We start from the raw sequence: 18681 nt of genomic DNA on the forward strand, positions 1-18681 counted from the left end.
CTAAACAAAAATTCCCAGGGAAATGGTTTCGGGAGAAGGGCCCCATTCGGAAAAATGGCGAAAATTTCCATTTTTTTTTGGTTTCCCCATATTCTTAACAGTTGAGGAACGAAATTCAAGCTAAAAAAAATAATGAAATTTCAGAAACTTTTCAGTTAGGAGTTTTATTTCAGGAATAGGATGTTGACGATTACAACTAAACTTCAACTTTTTGAATCGTTATACCTAAGAAACGGTGGGTCTTAGGAAAAAAAGTGTCATGACACTTTTTATATATAATAATCTGGTCTACAATTCTTGCATTCAAAATTTTTTGATAAGACTTACCGTTTTGCTGAAAATCGTGAAAAACCAGTTTTTGTGACCTTTTGACCCCTATAAGTCTTAACGCGGACACGATATCAATGTCGATTTTTCACATCTTCATAACAAAGCCGTCATTAAGCTGTATACCAAAATTCAGCCCAGTAGGAATTTTTCCGCAGATTGGGCTTAAAAATGACTAAAATGACTGGGCTACTTATTACATCTCTTAAAATGATTTTTGAATTTTTGCGCACAAAAAATGAGTTAAATAGATTCCTCGCGTTGGGCGCCATTTAAAACAAATATTTAAAATTCCCTTATGGGGTCTTAGAAATTACATCAATTTATAGCTTTAATAAATCCACTTTAGACTGTTTGCATTATATGCAATTGAATGTGATTTGAGTGCCTCACGTTGGGCGCCATTTGTCAAATGTCTTTAAGACTTTCTTAAATTCACTATACTGCCTCGTTCTGACTTACTTTTTAAATAAAATCGAGTTGTAGTATTGAAATACAGAAGAAGATTCAGAGTAAATCATGTCAGTGACTGAGGAAACACATAAAAAGTTCAGTTGAACATCATTTATGTACTCGAGGTTGAGAAGCTCATAATTTTCTTTTTCATAAAGCTACAAAAAAAATGCGTTTAGTAATACATCGAAAGCTGCTAGTTTTTACTATTTTTTTTTCAGAATGTCAAAAATTGCTTAACTTGCTGTAATAGTTCCCAAAGTTACTAGCACCTTCATTAAGCAAAACGTCAAACTTATTGCTTCAACTATATAACAAAACAAAACTTATTATACGAGCATGTTTCCAATTTTTCAAATCACATTGACATTCCACGAGTGTGTAGTTTTAACAATAAAAAAAGCTAAACTTAATCTTCCCAATCAGCTAAATCCTTTCCATTGATTTCACATAAAATAAAAACACACTCTAAGGATACGTCAAACTCGTATTGTTGTTGTCGTTGTCTAACATGAGTCCTTCAACTTAAATACACAATCCTCATATCGCTCTCTATTCATCTGATATGTGAGTGTGTATATAATAAAAAATCCCGACGGAGATTGAGGGGTATATCTTCTTAAGAATAAAGAAGATGAAAAAGTAAAAAAAAAAAAACAAACTTAGATGAAATTGTACTATCAATATAAATGCAACGGTCAGGAACTTCAGTAGCTTTTCCAGAAGTACCTACTACACCAATCTCTCTCACTCTCTCTTCACATACAAGTTCATGGCAATAGACGATGGCAGTTTTTCCTTAAGTTTACATTTATCCCAGCACGGAAGTGACAAAAGAAATAGCGCGTAAAAGAGCAGCAATAGCTAAAAAGGATGAAATTGGGAATAAGACGACGACGAACAAAAACATAAAAAAAAAAAAAAACAGTGAACGGAAAGAGAAAAACTTTTATGATGTCATTCTGGAACTTAATGGATTCTCAATGTGAATTTAAGGACACGCGTCGAGGGGACACGTTACGACAGAAAAAAATCTTTTTTTTTTTATGGTCCAAAGTATAAGTATAGAACAGAAAATAAAAGAAAAACATTGAAAAAGGACGAACGAAGAAGATGTAATCTAAGAAGTTTCACTAAAGAACTTTAGCTACTGAAGAGTTCCATAATATAGATTTAAAGGAGTGCGGGTTTGGATATGTTTTTTTTTTTTTTTCTTATTTGTGAGAGTTTTATAATATAATTGGGCAATTTGGGACTTTAATTGTGATCATTCAAACAGTTTTTCTACCTTTCTGCATTCACAAGATAGGAAGTCAAACAAGAATTATAGATTCGATTATATCATTTCATAATTTATGGTTTGGCGAAGAAAGTTCTGGTTTATTGAATTTTTTAGTATAGGAATTGAAAAGATTGGGAATGATAAATTATGAAAATTGGGCAAGTTCGAAGTATTACTTGATTTGAAATATTAGTTCTTAAACCTTTCTTTCAATTAGCTGAACTTCTTTGAAACCATTTTTGTATTATTTGCACTAGATTGAAGACCTCCGTGTTGGGCGCCATTTGAAAATTTCCTTAATCTCAGTTAAAAATTTGTCGTTTTACTGACAGCATTAATTTTTGAGTGTATGTTAGGTATATTTATCGTTGGAATGTGAGTTGTAAACCCTCACGTTGTGCGCCATTTGGTCTTATTACCTTAAAAGTGGCTCAAGCCTACCAGGAGAGTTATTAATTCACAGCTTTTATAAATCTTTAAGAGATTGTTTGAAATGTATGCTTTACTTCATAAAATATCACGTATTGGGCGCCATTTTTTTGATTTTTTGAGTTACCTGCACCAGGGGCGTACATACACTTGGGCCAGCCGGGGCTCCCAAACGAGTGGAAATGTATTTGGAAGAAATTTTTTAAAATGCATTTTTTCCGAAAAGTGATAGGTTTTGAATTTTATTCGAAAATATGATTCCAGAGTTTGATCCGCAGATATCTGCATAGGGAAGAAAAATATGTTTGGATACAAATTACTCAGCAATCAGACCTCCAAGAAACTTTTGGTTTTTTGATGCCTCATTCGATTAATTTGGAGGAAATTTTTTAAATGCATTTTTTTTCGGCAAGGGGTTAACCTTGATTTTTGTTTCGAAAATCACAAAAAAAAATATTAATTTTTTTTATTTAAATACATAGGCTAACTCACTATGAACTCATTGTTCCAGGACTTTGGTCCGCAGATATCTACCTCCGAATATAAAAAAAAATATTTTTGTATGCAAATAACTCAGCAACGTGAATTAAACTTTTTTGTTGGCCGCCATTTTTATCAAAATGTATTTTAAACTGCTCTTATTTTACTATTATGAGCTTTATAGAATCACAGTGATAATGAACTCTTTTAGTATTTGTAAATCTAAAAATTGTTGAGTAAAAGCCCTAAATAATATTTTGAGTTGTTTGCATTGAAAAGTCAGTTAAATCTTGCACGTTGGGCGCCATTTAGTTAATTTTGTTTGAAACTCTATTTATTTTATAAGGATTTATAATATCTATTCACAGTTTTAAAGAATGATTTATTTGCATCTTATTTTGGGTCGCATTTAGCAAATTTTACTTAAAACTTTCCTCAGCTAATTCAAATATTTATATAGGTACTCATTTTTATTGGATCTCTTTTTTGTTTGTTTGTTAGTCCTTGTAAGCCATTTAGACAAAATATCTTTACAATTACTCAAAGCTTATTAAGAAATTTATCACTTAAGGTCTGTATTATATCTTACGAATCTTAACTTCAACTTATTTAAGGCACTCGCATTATTTGTATAAAAATTGCGAAAAAATATCTTGCGTTGGGAGCCTTTTGAAAAAAAAAAAAAACTTAAAAAACTTTCTTAATTTTATGAATTGATAAATCATAAATCAATAAGATATTGTCTTTATTATTTTTACTTAAACGTGGTATGAGCACAAGAAATCTTTTATTGGGCGCCGTTTACCAAAATATCGTTACAATTTATTTAAGTGTATAAAAAACAGAAAAAAAGATTTAGAATTAATAGCTACAAAGAATCCATATCAAAACTGTTTGACATATATTATGTATAGGTATTCACTTGAATTTAAATACCTCGCATTGGGCGCCATCCAAGCAATTAACTTTAAAATTGTCCTCTGCTTATGCAAAGATTTATCAATTCACATTTACTGACCTAATGGCATACAATTTTTCATATAAAATAAATATCCTTACACAATATAAACCCGGAAGTCCTTATGTTTCCATTAAATGCCCCTACCATGCCTAGCCAGTTTATCCATTGAAATTTCATGCAAAATACATGAAGTACATACAAAACATTAACCATTACTTTATACTCTATACCCGAGACCGAATAACATCATCATAACCAAACACATGACATCGATCAAATAATTCAGACTCCTTATTTCGGATATTATGCCCATTGTATACGCATGTCCATGTAAGTAGGGCTTAACCAAAAAAAAAAAAAAACAAAAAACCATTAAATTTTTCTATTTGGATAGTTTGCATTCGTGCAGAAACCATTTAACGCAATTATTATTATTATTGTTATTATTGTTGATTTTTTTTTTGGTATTTTTTTCTGTATGGTAAATTAATTTTATTAGCTTACAAAATAATTATTATGATTTGCCTACCATCTGGACACCATAATGGCACAGTAGGTTAATATTCCATAAACAAAAACTTACTCAATCGTAAAATTTTTTTAACTGAAATCGAATAAATAAATCACACTCGGAAATTGAAAACAACTGATTTTTCTTTGATTTTTTGTTGTTGTTTTTTTGCTTCGTTTTATTCACCACAACGAGTATAAAGTTGACACTATGTAAACACAACAGGTGCACTACCATTCATCATCTGGCTGAAAAAAAAAAAGTGTCAACAAACTCCGGACTTGATTCCAATTAAAACAGCAGCCCTCTGACATTAGGTGGGGTCTACACAGAGAAAAATAGACCACATAAAATAGAACAAAAACAATAAGATTTCTCTATGGTTTTCATCCAAGAAGGAAACCTTATTAAAACAATCGGGTTTTCCTTATTGTTTTAAAATCTGCAAAAAAATAAAAAAAAAAGTGACCAGGCTGGGAATCGAACTGGAGACTTCAAATCATTAGTCGCCCACCTTACCACCTGAACCAACCTGCCATGAAAATATTGATCGCGATTTTTGTTCTAGTGCTAAGTTGCAAAAAAAATCAACTTTTCAGTCAAATTTTAATAAGATTTTCTCTATAAAAATAATAAGAAATCTCCTTAAAAAAACCTTATTAATCGTTGATTTTAATAAGATTTCCTTATGAAATGTATGGACGGTAAAACAATATGGCAATCTGTTAGTTTTTAGCGGGTCATATTTTTCTCTGTGTACACTCAACTCAATACACTCTAAACCGGCATTGACAACGTCCGTCGCGTTGCCGCCGTGCGTCGTCGTCACCACTTCGCACCATTTGTTTTGTTTGTAAACAAACCGCGGCGCTCACAAACTACTGATGACACATTGACGAACGAGCAACACTAGCGACGACGACGACACGCAATGACGAAGACTAAAAGACTTCCATTGTTAAGTGGTTAACCGTCAAGGGAGGTACACTCCCTGACGATGGTTTTGGTCGAGCACCTCAGATTTAGTTTGTCTGTCCAATTTACACCGCGAGTCAAGTGGTGTGCTGATGGCTTAACACAGTATACGAATTGCCACACACTTTTGCGGTGGAGGAACTCTGTTTAATTACTATTCAAAACCGTGCGCTGCTGATACACTATAGATACAGTTAGTTCCTTTCTCATCCGGTGTCGGTGTTTGAAATTGGAAGTGGAAATGGAAATGGAAGTAGAACCCTTGTATGGAATTTGATGTAATATTGATGTAACAGATAGAGCAATTTTGGTATGTTGTTGTTTGTTGGCGTTGTGGCGGGCGGTAAAAATTAAAATCGAAGGTTAAAGCCTTAAAACAATTTTTTTACAAATCCTGTAAAGCCAGGGGCGTACACACCATTGGGGCAAGCGACACGCCATCCAGGGCCCCGTCTAGAGACAATGCAGAGAAGGCAACTTTTTATAAAAGTAACAAATCAAAAAGATAAGATATTTGACATGAATCACTTCGGACACAAGAGAGACAAATTATACTCTTCATTGTAACGCATAATGAATTGGTTTTTGGTAGCCAGCCACATACTATTTCATCTTAAAAAAAAATAGTACCTACCTCAGGAGCCCCAAAAAAATAAATCGATTTTTTGAAAAAAAAAAAAAAAAAAAAAAAAAAGTACATACATAATAATAATAATAATAATTTAACTATATGCCTGTAAGACCTAAGGTCTTTTAAATGCAACTGCACGGCACTAGTTAGAAGGAATAGAAAGATAGGAAAGATTTTTTGTTGGTACAGTGAATTGAGAATAAGATGATTATTATCTCATATAGTCCCACGGGTGGCTTCCAAGCTGGGGGATTAAGAAAAGAATGCTGCCTGAGGTAGGGCTCGAACCCACAACCTTCAGGTTAGCAGTCAAGTACTACATCCACTGCACCATTGCCACCCATATACATAGGTATATTATTTTGTTACTTGAAAAATCTTAGCGACCAATAAATGGTACATTTGGGGCCCCAAAAACGAAGTAGGGCGTATACTTTCTTTTTTATTTGTTCTTATTTTTTACATGAAAGGGGCCCCAAGTATCAAAGAATCCCCAAACATTTAGACTTGCCCCGGGCCCCGGCAACTCAACGTACGCCTCTGTGTAAAGCACAGTACACATAATAAGGTAATATGTGCCCTTAATTATGAAAGTGGACTAAGTCACTCCTAAAAATGGCCTCAAATCTAGCCTTAAAATAATTATAATTTAAGAGGTAAACTTTATTTGAAAGCGAAATTGCAGTAAATAAACTTCTTTATTGCTCCTCTAGTGATTTCATTAAAGAAATATAATTAAATCTTTATAAGAAAATTATTATGTAAGTTTTTCTTTAAACAATACAAAAAGTGACTTAGTCCACTTTCATAATCATGGGCACATATATTCCGAACGTTGTCAAAATTTGTTTGTCAAAAATGGGCACCAATTTGTCAGGTCGGCCTTTAATTTTTATATTTCAATCGCAGTAAACAGGAAATTTGTTTTTGTTTTAATTTATAAAATGTCATTTAAAAATATTATAAATTGAAAAATAACAAATTTTCTTCGTGTTTCATCGCGGAAAATGGTAAATAATTGTTTAAAAATTACAATTAAGAATTCGGTAGCTGACATTGGTCGCCAAAGTGTCATGTTTTGACAATCTGCCGACCAATGTCAGTTCGGAATATATTACCTTTTTATGTGTACTGTGTGTGTAAAGCACTTTATTTTAAGACTTCAACTATCTTTTTTAATAAATATGATTTAAAATCATGAAAATATAAAAAATATAAAAACCAGCATTAAAGTGTTCATATATGTGTTTCGCCCCGATGTAATGGTTGGGCTCATCAGAAGATGACCATTACACCTTGTCTTGACGCATATTTTCCCGAATAAATCGATTTTTTCTTCAGTGCCATAGCAAGGAAATAAAAATAGCTACAATTTATCTTATTTGAAGACTTGTAGCAACTATATAATTCGCAGTTGCTCTATGCAGCTCGGATTATATGCAGTCTCGATTTATTCGGAATATCGTCTGATGAGCCCAACCATTACATCGGGGCGAAACGCATATATGAACACTTTTATGCTGGTTTTTATATTTTTTATATTTTCATGATTTTAAATCATATTTATTAAAAATAAACGGTGTTCGGGAAAAAACAATTTGACTGTTAACAGTCAAATATTTCTATCTTTTTTAAGCAGGGATTAAATAATCGGAGCAGAAACAAAACAAAATACAAAAATGTTTATCTCAACGTGACGAACGTAAGGAATGTTACGAAAAACCTGGTACCGAAAAATTGACAAAATAGCTGTGCTTTAACCGATAGAGGGAAAATTGCGAGCGAGTACAAACAAAAAAAGCTAGAAGAACACTAGTTTTTCAAAAGGAATATATTATCTGATGTGTGCGTTGGGCGCCAGAAATTTACTTGGCACAATCGAGCTTACTCAATGCAATTTTTTTATTAACTTAATTTATTATTTACGCGACGAGTTTTGGAAACAATGTTCCATCATCGGGTGAATGATTACTTTTAAAGCTTAGATGAAAAGGCAAATCAGCTGGCTGGGTAATTTTTGCATTGCACATTTCTTTGATGTCAATTGAGACGGCTATTGTTTATTTTGTTTTTGTCTATTTTGGTTTTTCAATGCGGTGTCATATAGTTCATTCGTTGTAAATATTAGTTTGTCATTTAATAATTTGTGTTGTTCTGTTTTGTTAGAATTATATGTATAGGTATCTCGTACTCTTCCAATGCATCGAGTAGTCTCCCTTCTTCTGGCTAAGTGACAGTTCCTCTTTAAAAAGATATCTTATGATATCAGTAAGTGCAACTTATCGTAGCCGTTCAGACTGGACAACCAAATGTAGACCTCCTAGAGACCCACACAGAAATGATTGATAGCCATGACCAGACTTTGAGTTATGTAAGAACTTTGGCTACGGGGAACTTGCCCATTTTAAATTCTAATAGCTGATTGTTTAGACTTAAGACAAATAAGCAAAGATTGAGTACAATCTATGTAGCACATTAAAATTGCTATATAGGATGATTTCTGTAACGGTCCTGTTCAATATGTTGCAGAGACATGAGCTTTGTCAAATATTTACGAATTATTTTAAAGACAAATTTTTCGCTGTGTAAGGAAACCTGATATGGTTATTAACTTAATAGAAAAAGACTCCAGCTTTAACAGTTTTGGCTTTTTCTAGAATGAGAGTGCAATAAAGGAAGATTGTGGCTCAGAAGTGAGATTTTCATTTGGAGCGTGCCGCTTGAAAGAACTATCTTATTTATTTCGCAAACATCTTTAATAAGCGTTTAAAAAAAATGAAAACAAAGAATACATGTTTATACCCTAAATTTATCCATGTAGGTACCTATGTACTCTATGTTCTATTTTATGTTGAAATATATTTTTAAAAAAGTACACAACTAAAACTAATTTTAAAAATTCTCACGCATCACAAACTCGTTGTAGAAAAAATTATACTTATTATTCTTTCAACAGGAACAAAAAAAAAAAAAAAATAAATATCTGAAATCCATGTCCTAGTTTACCAAACAACACCATATACCAAACAAAAATTTGAAAATAAAAAAAGTAAACAAAATCTTTACAACACGACGACGAACGACCCACACACAACAACATAGAGCCCTTTTTGTGTAAACCTAGAATTTTCGTAATTCACAATAAATCACTTCTCCATTTTGTCATCACCAGAACTTAAGCCAGCCACCTAGATTGCTAACTACTTCCAGTTTACAACGAGCGAGAAGATGAAAACCAGGTGGGTAATGGGTAATACAGTAAAAAAAAAAAAAAAAAACATTCAAAACCTCCTCACATTGCTCACCCGTTGAGTAAACAGGGTCAACTGCAAAGTATTATATAGTAGTCGTAGGTGCTATATGCTGTTTGTAACTACCACACAGCAGTGCGTCTCCTTTACTACCTATACCGACATCGCTTGCTGCCAACAAATAAGACAAATTGCATTTCTCCTAACGAACAAAGCAATGGGTAAGACTTTTCTCAGCAGCAGCAGCGGCCTCTCTCTCTGAGTTGGGCTCGCTCACCTCAGGAGGCTGTCCCTTTGGTGGAAAGAAAAGAAGTGCGGTAGAAGAAGAAATAGAATTAAAAAAAAAAAAAAACAGAATTTTCTGCCTGAAAACTGTCGACAGCGACACCACGGGCAGCAAAGGAACTTGCACTCTGGGTATAACCACGTTTACTATGTTCTTCAGACAGTCCAGGAAGTTGCGGTACCTTTTTAAAAAACTTCCCTAGAACTTGCATAAATTTGTGTCTTTTGAGGGCCGATTTTGAAATGGCAACGCTGGCAATCTAGAATTTCTAGTTTTTCTTCGATACCAGGAAATGAATTGATTTTTTGCCCAAAATCCTTAAAACAAACAATTCAAAACATACTTTCAGACTATAACGTGACTCCCAGAAGTCAAGCGGGAGGAAATCGGGATTGCAAATGGCAACACTGGCCATCTAGGATTTCTACCATTGCCTCGAAATCAGGAGTATAAATTGAGTTATTGACAAATTCCTTAAAACAAGCAATGAAACCTTAACTTTCGGACTATAAGGTGACTCCCAGAAAACTTGGTCATCGTAGTTGTCGTCATATTGGATTCAGGAAAACGAAAATTCCATCCGCACCACTGAAACATGTACCGCCGTACATCTGTTGTGTGCTTACCTGTGGATTGGCACCAAACCTGTGCTGCAAGCTGCAATATACAATAACAAATCTCCACAAATAACGTCCCTCTACGACATCGTCATGAAAAGTTTACTTCGTCTTCCTTTCCATCGCTGCACCTTTCTCTCACCACAAAACAAAGTGAAAGTTTTTCGATTTAGTTACAAGTAATCCTTGCAACACCATCCGCGTGAGCCTTGCACCTTTATAGGCAGTCACCTACTCCACCAACACCACCACCACCACCACCATCACAAGTTGCAATCCTTTAGAAAAGATTTTTCTTCCCTAACCTTTTTTTTTTCATTTTATTTATTTTCTCCTTGCACTTTCGAAACTGTGTTTATTACGGATACATTTCTTTTCCTCATATCAGAAAAAACTTTTGCCATGATACACGCAAGTAGAGTCCGTAGAGGGTGCACTGTGCACAACACCTCCCCTAAGGAAGTGGGAGAGGAATATAGTCGAATTAAACTAACCCACCCATCTGTTTACAAAAGTGCAAGCTTTGCAGTTTGCCAGGGGGGCGCCTTCAAGAGAAAATGAAAGATGTGAAGCTGGATGTTGTATATAGTTGTTGCAACAACACGTTTTTCCTTGGCCACACTCAGATGTCTAAGGATTAATCACAATTACTGCGGGTGTTTGTGATTTTTCTTCTTTTTTTTTTTGTATAATTTGTTTTGCACCTTATTATGGGTGTTGCATGGGTGGAAGTTGATCTCTCTCCATACCACTTTTGCATATAAATTACCACGCACGAAAATTCCTTGAAAAATCCAAATAATTTCCATTGAAATTATTGACGATAAATCTTATTTTGCCGCATAGACCTTGCATCAATTTGTTGCAAACACAGGGTGATTCAAGTTTTTTTTTATATTATGTACTTCAAAAGTTTTGTGATGAAAATACATTTTATTTATGGAATGTTTTATAACCATTTTGTCAACTAAACTTCTGCTCAAAATTAACGCGCAAATTTTTCTTCTTTAGTTTTACCTCAGTATAATATTTGAAATGGCTTTAAAATTCGTTAATGTATTTTTTTGTGTTTGCTTATTGTTTATTTTTTTATATTTGCTTATTGTTAAAGAATTCGAAAAAATGTTAAACTGCAACACTGTTATCAATCAAACAAAAGATAAACCAAATTAAACAATTCAACATATGAAAACTGATATTAAAATAATATTTGTTTTTTAAGAAAATAATTTAAAAAAAATGGAAGCAAGTAACAGCTCTTTCCAATAATTGTATTCAATATTTGGTATTTTCTCCTCTAGCCCATATGACAACTTGGAGCCGTTTGTTCATTCCAAGAATTAATTTTTGAAAGTTTTGTTGTAACTTTTCTTTTACTGCAGTTTTCAGTTGATCGAGACTGCTTGGAGGTTGATTTCGGTCGCGAGTGCATCTCTTCAACATTTCCTAAACATCTTCTATTGAATTTAAATCCGGAAAATCTTGAAGATATTCTCAAACCACTCTAGCATGCATTATCGTGCATCGGACTAAACTGTGGACCAAATCAAGGGGTGATTGGAACCGGATGCCGTTCGAGGATATCAATCAAGTATCTTTGGGTACTTAACATAGGTCTAGGACAGATCACTAACTCCGTACGTGTCGTAAAGCAGATTTTACTCTATGCAAATTTTTGACTCTTCTCTAAAAGGTTGGCGGGTTGACACACAGAGACACAGACTTCAGCAAATCTCTCCCCAAATCTTCCCCACAAACATTTTATACCATACCTTGAATTTAAGATCACTCCTGTCTCATTTGAAAAAAAAAATTGAGGTTTTAATCAAAATCAAAGCTTTAAAATTTTAGTAATATAAAGGGGAAGTGGGGGCAAGACCGCCTATGGGGGCAGACGGTTTTCGTATTATGTTGTATGAAAAAAAGTAAAATTGGCAACACTTGCATTATAAAATAGGTGCCCTTTGGTACGATCGATCACGTCTGTAAATTTTAGCAAATTCGGTTAAGACACCGAAGAGTTACGGTAAATTTTTTAATTTTTCATAAAATTGTTATCGTTCATTTGAAAAGTCAGTTGTATTTTTGACACTGAAATAATTAAAATTTTTAACTTTTCCTTTTCTTATAATAGAAAGTGAATATTAAAAAGTATTTTCTGTGAAAGGAGGAGTCATAAAGATAAATTAACAAAAAAAAAAATAATACAGAACATGAAATATGATATGACTGGGGCAAGACCGCCCATGGGCGAAATTGGAAGCTCTGGTAGCTTAAACAAAGTGAAAAAAGAAGTTCACCGTTAAATCTTCCAAAAAGCTAAACAACAGGCGACAAACAATACAATAATTGATGATTCTGATGAAGAGGACTTTGCAGATTGTATTTGTACCTTCCATCTGCAACTGTTTTCTAGATCCAATCCAAAGTATTGTTGGATTAAGTGCAAAATGTGTACCAAATGGTACCAAAAAGATTGTGCTGGAGTGAGAACTAATGTAAATGCAGCATAATTGTGTTATTATTACAAATAGGCTGCATTTAAAACAATAGAAACGGTCTTTCTACCAACAAAATTTGATAGGGCGGTCTTACCCCCATGTGGGGGCAAGACGGTTTTTAGTTTGATCTTTTTTCAAAACGTATTATCTTTTGTTCAGTATTTTTTTTATTTTTTTTTTTATAATAATGAGAGTTTCTGCAAAAAACATAAAACTTAATGAATAAAAACTTTATTTTATTTAAAAGATGTTTTTTATTGGTTTTTAAGACAGTCAAACACTAAGTGGGCGGTCTTGCCCCCACTTCTCAAGTAGCACAAAAGTCTAAGATACACCAAAATATTTGGTGTATTTTTTGCACTTTCGTGATATGCATTTTGAATATAAAAAATACACCATTTTCTCGTATAAAATAAACTCCGGTGGTTAAAAAATATACCGATTTTGGTGTATAAATGGCACTAGTGGTATATTAAATGATCTGTTTTTGGTGAAAATTATCCCTTTGAAATTGAAAAATACACAATAAATCTATGGATAAAATACACCATTTAAATTATTCTGATTTAAAATTTGAACCAAAGTTTATTTTTTATCTCAAACAGTTTGATGAATTCTAATTCACACCATTTCTTATGAAATAAATGAAAATGAATTTTTATTCACTTTCATAATATTGCCATAAGAAACCAATGGTTAAATATGATTTTGTTTGCCAAATTTTTAAACGAAACACATTCTATCTACTAATTTTAGATGCTACCCCCTCTAAAAATCGAGCGCCTCAAAAATGTCAGTGAATTAATGATTTTTTTTTCGATTTTAAGAATCCATTTTTCAAAAATTATAATTTTTGTGTTGTTTTACATATTTTTAAGAAAAGTTATTTTATAATGAATCGAAAAAACTAAGAATGCGGGACTATTAGGTCGATAAATATACTATTTTAATAAAATAATTAATCGCTGTCTTCTATTTTTAAATGGCGTCCAATGAAAAATATGGCGTCTCCCACATATGCATTTTGGTGAATTTTATGCCCACAGGGTGTGCTTCCTACACCAAACAGAGTGTACAAAATAAACCGTTTTGGTTGATTTCAAAATCAAATAATTTTATGCACCATTAATGGTATATTATAAAAACAACTGAATATCGGTGTATTTTTTGCACGGAATCTCAAAAAAATGTTGAAATTTTGTACAGAAAAGACAGTGGTATAATTTTTATACCACTAATTTTGAGAAATACACCATATTTTTTCAATTTTCTCAATTTTACACCAAAATTAATGAATTTACACCAATTTATACACAAGTGTGCTACTTGAGTCCCCTATTTAAATGTAGCTTTTAGTATAGAAATATTTCAAATTACCAAGTAGCCGGTGACAAAATTTGTCATTTAAGCTTCAAGTCTTAAATTCCAAGTTTTAAGTCTTAATTGACAAGTGACTGGTGACATATGACATATAGCAAGTGGCCCTTAACACATGAAAAGCCTCAAAGCTCAAGTGAAAAGTGATATACATATGTACTATAACAAGTAAAAATACACAAATGGCAACTGACAAATTACAGCCGATAAGTCACTTGAAACCACAATATGGTTAGTGCAATGGACTGTCAGACTGAGGTCCTGGGTTCAAATTCAGTATTTCATGGAGTAGTCGTCCAACAAACTAATTTGCTTATTAAATAAGTGCTTAATTTATAAGGGTAGAAAGTTAGGTTCCAGATATTTTTTTGTTTTAAATAAAACAACATTAAATACTTTATTTTTCGCATTTACCGTTACAAATTAAAGCTTTGCAATGCATATGAAAAAGTATCAAAAAAGGCGTTCCCAGAACAGTTCCATAGCTCAAAAACTTAAATTCAAGATGCTTAAAATATATAAACACCACTATTGCAAGATTTTAACTTGCTTTAGGAAAAATTTGATTGGATCATTATTTAAATTTTTTATAAAAGTTGTTCAAAAAAATATGATTCATTGAAAGAATGTTTCAAACTATCAAACAACTACTTTATAGTGCTTATAAGTGAATGGATTTGTTCGTTTATTTTTAAATTAATGTTATCGGTGAGTTTCCGCATTATCTATAAATAGCGTATTTAAAAAAAATGTTATTCCGGAGAGCTTGTTTTGGAATGAATTAAGATAAAAATAATATTTTTTATTGAAGTCAAAGTATTAACAACCGATGAAGATTTTAGTTTTTTTTTTTTAATTTAAATACATAAAAATAAATATGTTAAAATGCAGTAAAAATTCTAAGAACTAGCTATAGAACAATGTGTTAGAAAAAAAATTAAATGCAACTTACATTGACATCATATTTCTATGAAATAATTTTCTTATTTCCCTGAATACATATATGCAAAGTATATAAACTTTTATGAATTACCTGTAAAGATAAAAAAGAAAATATAAAAGTAGTTATAAATTTTATTTAAAATTGTACAAAAGGTTGAAAATTTAAAGAAATTAACAATATGGTTCGAATAATTTATTAAACTTTTAGATATCATAAAATAACCATAAAAAGCCATATCAACAAAAAGAATTATGAAATTCCAAAGAGCTGACAAAGTTAAAACATTCTTAGATCCTCCCATATCTTCAATTAATTATTTTCAGAAAAAAAATTGAAAGTACCTAGGTACCTAACTTATAGGCAAACAAAAATGGAAAATCTAATTTTTCTCAAGAACAACTCCAGAAATTAAAAAAAAAAATGTCTGTTCTATCGCAAATAATTTCATACCTCTTAAATAAAAAAAATTATTTTGTACCATTATTCCGTAGGTACCAACCTACACAGAGAAAAATATGACCCGCTAAAAACTAACAGATTGCCATATTGTTTTACCGTCCATACATTTCATAAGGAAATCTTATTAAAATCAACGATTAATAAGGTTTTTTTAAGGAGATTTCTTATTATTTTTATAGAGAAAATCTTATTAAAATTTGACTGAAAAGTTGATTTTTTTTGCAAGTTAGCACTAGAACAAAAATCGCGATCAATATTTTCATGGCAGGTTGGTTCAGGTGGTAAGGTGTGCGACTAATGATTTGAAGTCTCCAGTTCGATTCCCAGCCTGGTCATCGTTTTTTTTATTTTTTTGCAGATTTTAAAACAATAAGGAAAACCCGATTGTTTTAATAAGGTTTCCTTCTTGGATGAAAACCATAGAGAAATCTTATTGTTTTTGTTCTATTTTATGTGGTCTATTTTTCGCTGTGTACACGTCATAAAACACTTTTCTTTATTCTGACTTCTTTAATGACCTTAAAAAAATTTATACAGAAGCATTTAACTATTCATTTTTAAAAGTTAAAAAATATTCAATAATTTCACTCAAAGTCAAAGTAATTTTTTTATATTTTCTTTTGTTTTGAGTAACGGTAAAAAAGTAGTTTTTAAGTACAAAAATTAAAAAAAAAATCAAGCTACGGCGAAACTGACAAAATTTAAAAAGAAATATTGAAAACCCTTAATCATCACCGAAAAAAAAACCAATATCAAATTAACATTTTTTAAATATCAGCCAAAACTGCTCTATAAAATGTGTTTTATGATATTTAAAATGTTAAAACAATATTTTTATTATCAGGATGATATTTAAATGTCACATTTTGGATTTTTTTTTTTTTTTGATATTTTATTATCATTTTTTCATATAAATTTCTCATTCCAAATTATTGAAAAATATTAAATAAAAAATTCTTAATGTGTACTAATTTAGAGGCGCTTTGTGTTTTTTCGAAGTAAAATGTATGATTTACTGAGAAAATTTGATCGGCAATAAGATTTTACTTCACATAGTTTGGGAGAAAATAACAAAACAATTATATCACCTATAATAGAAAAATTTATATCACAACTTAGTTGTAAAGAATATTCACTTTCAGTAATTTTTTGAAAAAAGAAAGAAAATACTTAAAATAATAAAAATAATAAAAAAGAAAAGGAAAGAAATAGATTTCATTATAATAAACTAAAACGTAAAATCTAGTCAACATTGATATTTTAATGGTCAAAGTGAAATTTTCACTATCCCATCTGAAATTAAAAAAATGTCAAAATGATATGATAAAATATCAAAATTGATATTTTAATTGTTGGACGACTTTTGTCACTGAAAAATGTTAATTTGATAGCTGTTATTATCAAAATTTTTTTTCGGTGTAGAGAGATTTATTTTAGTTATGAGCTGGTATGATACTATTTTTGCCAAAAAATAAGGCCTTAACAGCTAAATTCAACAAAAAAAAAAAAAAAACAAAAATAAATTTTTGTTTTTGAAAAAATTTTGTATACCTACAAAAAATAAAATAGAGGTCAAGAAACATTTTTCCTTGATTTTTAAATGTTCCTTCTGTCAAACTAACTTGTATTCAAAATTGTACTCAACTAAAAGAGAAAAAATAAATAAAACAGATTCATAGCAAAAAAGGTTTCTGTCAAAAAACTTTTTTTTTTTTCAGAAACATTTCAATGATTCCCATAAAATATAAAAAATAATTAAAAAAAAAAAACACTCAGTTTATATGTATGAAGCACCTATACTCTTGATAAGGCTTCTAAATAAAAGTTTGTAACCGTCAAACTTTTATCTTTTAGAAGTTTTCTTTTTAGTTCGATTTTTCTCCTATAGAATGTATGAAACCTTCGAACGAATCGAAAAAATATAAACTTTTATTTTTTCAAATCAAGAAACAACAAAAAAAAAAAGAAAAAAATGTCTAAAAGAAGAAAACTTACCAATACTTAGTTTTTCTTAACATTTTCTCAGAGAAAAAACCACACACAAAGTAACTCGCCTTTACTACTCTCCTTTTCCTTAAAGCATCTTCTCCCTTCCGCTGGGAAATGCATTGAAGTGGAATACCCCTACAACTCAAACACCCACCATCTTTAACCTAAAAAGTTTGTAAAAACATTTCCTCACACTTTTATTTATTAGAATTTCCTTCCTATTTCTTGTAAAGATACGCGAAGCACCCATGAAAGTCGTTAATGCGGATTCAGCAACAAAAATCACAACTTTTTGACAATTAAATGTTCGGTTATGTTATGTTATTTTATTCTTTATGATCATTTTGGGTAATAAAATTATTTTATTTTATATCTGTCTCCACGAGAGGGTAAATTGGTGAAGTTATTTCTTGTAAAGTGGGCAGTTTGGATTGTGGAATTTTTTGCTAGGGGTGTGTTGGGGGGGAGGGGTAGGCGGATGAATACCAGGAGTTTATTGTATAGATATATAGTACAAGTACAGATAAGGGTTTTGACAGGGTTTCCGGTTTTCTGATGAAAAAGTCAATGGACTGAAACTTTTCAATTGCTTTACACACCATGAATTCTTTGGATTATATTTATAACATTTTCATGGTCAGACTTTTGTGTACTATAGGCGGATATTAGTATAGTATTTGGCATTAGGATCTCGGATGGATGAAATAAAGGAAAGGTGCTTTATTTTGTTGTTGGGTTTTTTAAAGGCTTTTTTGGGAGGCTTTGGGTTTATTTTATAGTTTCATTTGTTGAATAGTTTACTATTGAAAACTTTTAGATAACGTTAAGATTAACTTTTGGTTTTTAACAGAAACATAGCTAAGAGTGGAAAAATTTACTTTCAGTTAATTTTTTTTTTTACAAACACTGATTCAGATCTTGAGTGAAGTTAAAAACAAACACAATAAAAAAATGCAATTTTCTTAAAACCAGGACCTGATGCGATTTGCAGAATCAGGTTCTAGTTTTGAGTGAGGTGAATAATAATACCTGCTGCGTTTTCGAACTTGAAAATAAGGGTTTCACTTTTAAAATGGGAAATACTATGTGGCAACCTTATTTTCAAGACACAATGTCACATTTTTCTAGTTTGATCAAATAAGAAAATGCCAAATAAAAAAGCCAAATAGTTAAAAAGATTAATAAAATTATCTAAGAAATTTAGTCGTA

At 31.4% G+C, this 18681-nt stretch overlaps 1 protein-coding gene across 9 annotated transcripts in view; it reads right to left on the reverse strand.

The window, feature by feature from the left end:
• The window catches only part of LOC129910386 (probable serine/threonine-protein kinase DDB_G0282963), a 364973-nt gene that overhangs the window by 90231 nt on the left and 256061 nt on the right, over window positions 1-18681 (reverse strand). For 2 of the 9 annotated variants that reach the window (XM_055987755.1, XM_055987753.1), the window contains one exon: window positions 15030-15114. The exons of the other annotated variants lie outside the window; for them this stretch is intronic. The gene's annotated coding sequence lies outside the window, so the exon portion shown is untranslated. The remainder of the gene's footprint in view (window positions 1-15029; window positions 15115-18681) is intronic. 9 annotated transcript variants of the gene reach the window in all.

Source organism: Episyrphus balteatus, chromosome 2 (genome assembly GCF_945859705.1).
Source record: "Episyrphus balteatus chromosome 2, idEpiBalt1.1, whole genome shotgun sequence".
Classification (NCBI taxonomy): domain Eukaryota; kingdom Metazoa; phylum Arthropoda; class Insecta; order Diptera; family Syrphidae; genus Episyrphus; species Episyrphus balteatus.